Raw genomic sequence first — 6,493 nt, forward strand, 5'->3', positions numbered from 1 at the left:
TTCTGTACATCGAATTCCTTTATAAGTTAAGACTGTAACCTAACACCAGTAGAATTATTGTTATTGCAACAAGCATCTGATTAGCATATTACATTAAAAATAGATAATTAAGCAGTTCCTTGGGATGACAATAAATTGAAAAAGAGAACTCATCGTTTTCAGACACGTTGCACCTGTCCTTGTGTAGGAGAGGTCGCTGTTTTGAGTCTTCGCTGACTTCCGGCCTATGTGGGCAGATCTTCCGTGTGATGCGCAGGCCGTTTCCAAGTGGGGGTAAAAACAGAGCTTGGTATCCTATCACCGTGGAGGCCGATGCTGCGGAAACTGTAGTGTTATTATTTGTTGGGATAAGGAATTTCCGCCATAGTTACTTATTATTGATGTTTTTATCATGGCTGCATTTTTTCTTCGCCCGCACTGAAAAATGTGACTTGCTGATTGTGCCGCATGCTCCCTGTCCTGTGGTGTGTGCGCGGTAACAACACCTCGGCTTTGACAACCGTATAGGCAGATTTGTTTCCTCTTTTATTTAAAGTAAGTCATTTTTGGCGCTCCTTTAACAAGCCTCGGAGGCAGGACAGCCCTCTTCGACCGTGGTTCGTGTTCATCTTTGGAAAGCACTATGATGTTGTATCTACTCTACATACACTACTCAAGATAAATAGCCTTAAGATTGACTTACTAAATTCGAACACGTCTTTTGAGTTTCAGCTTGACTCTGACCCCCATAGAAGGACATATATTAAGTACAACAGACTTCCTAGAGGTATAAATCTGCTGTTAAAGTATGGGAGGTGGCTCGAAGGGATCATTTACCTACACCATGGCCAAGTTCCATTTATATGTTATCTACACACACGCACACACACACACACACACACACACACACACACACACACGCACACACACGCACACGCACTCAGGCAACCAACCATAGATTTGAAGCAGTGACTTTTTAAATCACCAAAGTTTCTGGGAAACTATGATCAAGGATTAACCGAAGTATAAATTGAATTTTATTATTTATTTTGTAAGGGGGGGGGAAAGATCTTCCTTTGAACTACTTGTCATCCTCTGATCTCCTCCCCAAACTAATAACAGATTCTTATGTGTAAGTGCAGCTTGCTTGGAGGCTGTATTCCAGGATGCTGTGGGGCCAGTCAGATGTATAGATGTTAGAATATTTCTGTTCCCAGAATGAAAAAGAAGTTTTTAGATTATGAAATACTATGATAATAAAGCTATATTTCTGACTAACATGTCGGTCCATTCCTTCTAGGTCAAGTATTTTCGGAAAGTCATGTTCGTTGCCCCGGTAACCACGAACAAAACTATGCTTCCCAAATAAATCGTTTTGTGTTCAGTCAGCACGACTTTGTACACCAATCAGCCTTCGGGGAAAACCAGCTCGTTTATTTCCATATGTTCTAATACCAATATCTAAATATTCTTTTTAACATACATTCACACCACGGGGAGGCTCATTAAAAGCCCTCTCGGCGTCTTCCCCAGCTTCCTCAACGACTGCGTCATTTTCCCAACACTTTAGTTTTATCTTGTCACCGCTTAGCAAAACCCACAAACGGATGTCATGGTGTACCCACCCCAGCCTGCATCTGCTGCACATCCTTGCCCTTGTACTTAGAACAGGTTGCGGAGAGACGAGCATTCAATTGCTGGTCTTCTAGGAGGCATGGAACTGTGGGAACTCAGTGAACTCCAGTTGTTTCCAGTCTGCTAGAGCTGTTGGTGAGACGGCCTTGCTCGGCTCCCAGTACTTAACTAGCATTAGGCTAATGGGTTTTCCATGTTACCGGTTCCAGAACTAGCATAATGTTCATGATTATCTCTGGCATTTAAATATACTGGTCTCAGTTCCAGGGATCACATGCATGTAGAGTTCTGAACATGAGGCTTGGAGATGTGGCAAACCGTGCTGATGGTCGATGTTAAAACTTGTATTCCTCCAGAGGACTCACTGCCTCACTACGGGGATCGTCGACTGCATCCATGTTATTCTGTCAGGCACTCACGGGTTCTCCTTTACAGAAACCAAAGGGAAATGGGAAGGCACGGGAGTAAAGGGGACATGCCAAGGGGTGTACAAAGGAGTGGGAAGAGAGAGAGAAATAAGTCACAGAGGAGCTGAAATGACCCAAGTATTATACACACACGAAGAAATGATATGATATAACAACACCCAACATTTTAGCTGCACATAAACTCTGTAATCCCAGTACTTAGAGGGTGGAGGCAGGAGGATCAAGAATTCAAGGTCCGGTCCCCAGCTCCGAAAAAAAGAAAAGGAAAAAAAAAGAATTCAAGCTCATCCTCAAACACATAGCAAGTTCTAGGGCAACCCCGGGGCTACGTGAGAGAGAGTCTATGTGAACAGAGGGGAAGAAAAGGAAGGTGGAAAGGAAGAAGGAAGGGAAAAAATCCTTTGTATAATTGATATATACTAATAAAAAAAATGAAAAGCTTCTAACACTAAATATCCCCAGAGCACACAGTGAACTTGCCACTGTGAACAACTCACAAGGCATCCCAGGTTAAGCATTTAGGCCTTTGAATGATAAACTTTAAAGGTGGCACAAACCTCGGTGACTTTGAGTTAGCTTTTCTTAGCTAGGACCATGCACCACAAGAGAAAACACCGACGGAACTTACTTTTTTCAAAAATAGAACTTGTTGAATGCATTGTTGGGAAGCAGACACAGGCGGTCAGACATGGCTTTTTTTTGGGGGGGGGGTTCTTTTTTGTGGCATTGAGGCAGTAGTCAACTTTTACAATCCGTGTCTTGGTCAAGTACTAAAGAACGACTTACCCTGATTTACTATGACACACGGGCAGCTATTGCCCAAGACAGAAAGGACTACTCAGGAGAGGAACTTAATCTATGGGCAGGCTGGATTCTGCCATCCTGTAATGAGAACGCCGATAAATTTTGCATACGTGGTGGCAGGTACCCAGAACAGAACAGGAGGACTGATCTTGTGACAAGAGGGGCTGCCTTCAAATACCTCAAGCGTCACATGGAGAAGAATGACTTACCTTGTGGCGGTAAAAGACATTACTGGAGTCAGTGGAAGAAGAGTATAAAGATTCAGAAATCAGACCATTCCACAATAAAAAATGTTCAGAGTGCAGCAAAGAAAAGGTTACATGGGGAACAAGTGCTCTCCCTGGGTCAGCAGGATCTTTATGGCCTCGATTTTGCGGTGGAATTAGACTGTATATTTCTCAGGTCATCCTGGCCTTCTATGATACGCCATTCGGATACTCTATTAATGCAGATGTTGACCATGTAAAGCAAGCACGGGGGTGATGTGAGGAGTTGATTTCAGAGATTTTATTCTACTGGTGTGGGCTTTGTAACGTTCTCTGTAGTACGCATCTGTGTTGACCCTTCTGGAGTCCTTGGGAGGAGTGTAGGAATAATGGAAGCACAGTGTGCATTTCCATTGGCAGGTGGAGAGAGCGTGGCTGAAGAAATGAGCGGTGTGGGCCTTGGCGTGTTGGGTGTCTCACTTGGCTGAGTGTGGATCTGATGTTTTCAGAAAAGGTTCCTTTTTGTTACAACATGGCTCCTGACGACAAGCCAACAGCTTCATCTGGTGCTCCACTCAGTCAACAGTGATTCTTTCCAGCACCGGGGAAGAACTTGGCTGCGTTGGATCTAGTGAGACACGATGGGTGTGTGGCATTTCGGGCTCCAATGTCGTGACGTCCCCCCAACTCCCTGTCTCTTCCGTGTCGTGTTGGCTCTACGTCAGCTTTTGTCTCTGTTATGATGATAGCTACAAAGGTGACTTTACCATGTTTTACAGTAAAAGCGAGACCTCATATGATTTACAGAAGTTTCTAGGGCACGGGAGTGAAAGCCAGAAAACATCAGTCTGAATTTTACCCCGTTCCTCTTTCCACCTTTGAGCCTCTTCACTGCTAAATGTGGAGGTGATCATACGTCCATGTATGGGTTGATCCCATAAAGATTCTGAGTCCTAGAACTCAGCCTAGCATTGATAGTCAGTTAATGCCTCTGAGGCTGGGAAGGTGGGTCAGGAGGTAATGTGCTCGCTACACACACAGCATTAGTTCTTGACTTTGGAAATCCTTTACATATGTAGAAGGCTATAAATGGTGGCAAATGTCTATAATCCCAGCACTGTGTAGGTTGGGACAGGCTCAGCTAGCCAGCCAGTCTAGCCAATCACTGAGCTCCAGAGTTACAGAGATCCCTTGTCTCAACGATAACAATAATAATAGTAATAGTAATAATAATAAATAATAATAATTAATAAATAGGCTGATATGGAAAAACTCAAGATTGGCCTCAGGTCTCCAGGGTCACATGCTCACACTTTCCTACCCCTTGTGACACGCTTCTTCCAGGTCCACCCACTGCCTACATTTTCAGTTCTTCCATAAATAATATCTGGGGACTAAGCACTCAAATCATGAACCCACAGGGGGCTTTATATATTCAGGCCATAAAATTCTGTCCTTATCCTCCAAAGGCTGATGCCCCTTTAATAGAAAATGCCTTTTAGTCCAAATTCTAAAACCTACCAAATTTCTTCTGATACTTACATTTAACTTTTACGTAATACAGAGAAAGTTACACAGTTTCTGTAAAACATTGTTTTAGTCCTTTATCATGGCAGGGAGTATGAGGGCATGCATGGCAGGTATGGGGCTGGAAAAGTACCTGATCCACAGGTAGGCAGGCAACAGGCAGAGAGATCTAGCCTGGCATAGGCCTCAAAGTCCATCCTCAGGGACACTCTTCCTCTAACAAAGCCATGCCCACTCCAACAAGACCACACCCACTCCAACAAGGCCACACCTTCTAATCCTTCTAATCCTTTCAAACAGTTCCATTTCCTGGTGAATAGGCATTCAAGTATATGAGTCTATGGGACCCATTCTTATTCAAACCAGCATAAAACCAAGGACTGAAGTCTACCAAAATTATCATTAAACCTTACAACTTCAGGTCCAGCATCTAGAGGAAGTGGTCTTCTGATGTAAGCTCCCACAAGCTTGGGTAGATCTATCCTATGGTCTTACCATCTGAAGTCCACTTGGCTGTTTTTTCATCTGTCTTGCCTCATAACCTATAGTTGCTAGGTTATTCAAGAGAGACCATCCCCTCATACACATTCTTAAGAACTTGAGAAGTCCCAGTGACCTCATAACTCTTACATTCCGTGTTTCCACAAAACCAACCCCTCGCAGATGAGGCCAATGTTTGTCAACCTTGAACTTTGGTTGCAATGCTCTGTGACCACTTGGGTGGTAGAACCTGGGAAAATGCTTCCCTATGAGGCCCTTTGCAAAGACAGTATCTTTGTGGCTCTCTCCTCTAAAGGAAAAGTCTTTCACATGACCTTGTTACTTCATACCTTTCACCCAGTGGTGGGTATGGTCCCAGCGCAAAGTGTTTGCATTCTTTTTAATAGCACTTACCTTTTTATTGTCCACAATTATTAATTCCTTCTTCTATGTTTTGTTTTTGTTTTTAATTTTCACTGTAAACTCCATTGCAATTAACCAATGATGATGGCCCCATATCCTGAATACTAGTCTCTCTTAAAATTTCTGCTCTGAGGGGTTGGGGATTTAGCTCAGCGGTAGAGCGCTTGCCTAGCAAACGCAAGGCCCTGGGTTCGGTCCCCTGCTCCGAAAAAAAGAAAAAGGAAAAAAAAATTTCTGCTCTGAAATTAGTCAAGTTTTTTAAAAAAAAGTTTGTGGTCTCCCCATAAAATTTAGGACGTGGACAAAGCACACACAATTCCTTGTCATAGTGTAACATGAATGTCTTTTAGTTCAGTTTCCAACAGAATCTTTGTTCCCCTCTGAAACCTCATGGATTGGCCTTTATTGTCTACCTTTTAGTCAGTATTCTAGTCTTTAATCCAGCCTTCTGAGATTCCACTGGAATTAATCTCTGAGCATTCTAGGACTTCTCTAGCTTTCATTTCTAATTTCTCCCCACAAACAAACTCCAAGCGTGTAGGAGCAACATGGTCAGGTTTCGTCACAGCAGTAGCCATGCTCCTGGTAGCAGTTTTGTGTATTGGTTATTTCTTTCATCACTGTGACCAAATTGCTAACATAATTTAAGGAAGGAGGTGTTCAATCTGGCCCACGGTTCTAGAAGTTCTAGGTGATCATGGTGGGGAGGGTATGGCAGAGTAGAGCAGTTCACACCTTGGTGGACAAGATGCAGAGAATCAGACGGGAAGGAGCCACAGATAATCTACTCCCAAGAAACTGCCCTCAGTACCCACTTCTTCATGCTCAGTCCCACCTTCAAAGTTCCCAGAACTCAAAATAGTACCACCATCTGGAGACCATGCATTTAAATCATATGTCTCTGAGAGACTCAACACACCATTTACATAACAGAAAATATAATCCTCTGAGAAATTCTGCTTTAAAAACAACGTTCTCTCTTTTCTCAAGCACAGCAATCAAATGTTGTTG

General features: G+C 43.2%; 1 long non-coding RNA gene across 2 annotated transcripts; it reads right to left on the bottom strand.

Annotated features, from left to right (window-relative positions):
* Positions 1 to 416: 416 nt before the first annotated feature.
* LOC134483799 (uncharacterized) lies at positions 417 to 5,171 on the bottom strand. Of its 2 annotated transcripts, XR_015645177.1 has the most exons (3): positions 5,075 to 5,171; positions 1,605 to 2,041; positions 417 to 1,186 (listed from the first exon to the last, which is right to left on the bottom strand). It is a non-coding gene; the product is annotated as an uncharacterized LOC134483799 (long non-coding RNA). The 2 variants fall into 2 exon arrangements; XR_015645176.1 differs by lacking the exons at positions 417 to 1,186; positions 5,075 to 5,171 and adding an exon at positions 3,056 to 3,865 and having other exon boundaries at positions 1,408 to 2,041.
* Between the last annotated feature and the right edge of the window lie 1,322 nt (positions 5,172 to 6,493).

The sequence above is a fragment of the Rattus norvegicus genome, chromosome 20 (assembly GCF_021556685.1).
Source record: "Rattus norvegicus strain SHRSP/BbbUtx chromosome 20, alternate assembly SHRSP_T2T, whole genome shotgun sequence".
NCBI lineage: Eukaryota > Metazoa > Chordata > Mammalia > Rodentia > Muridae > Rattus > Rattus norvegicus.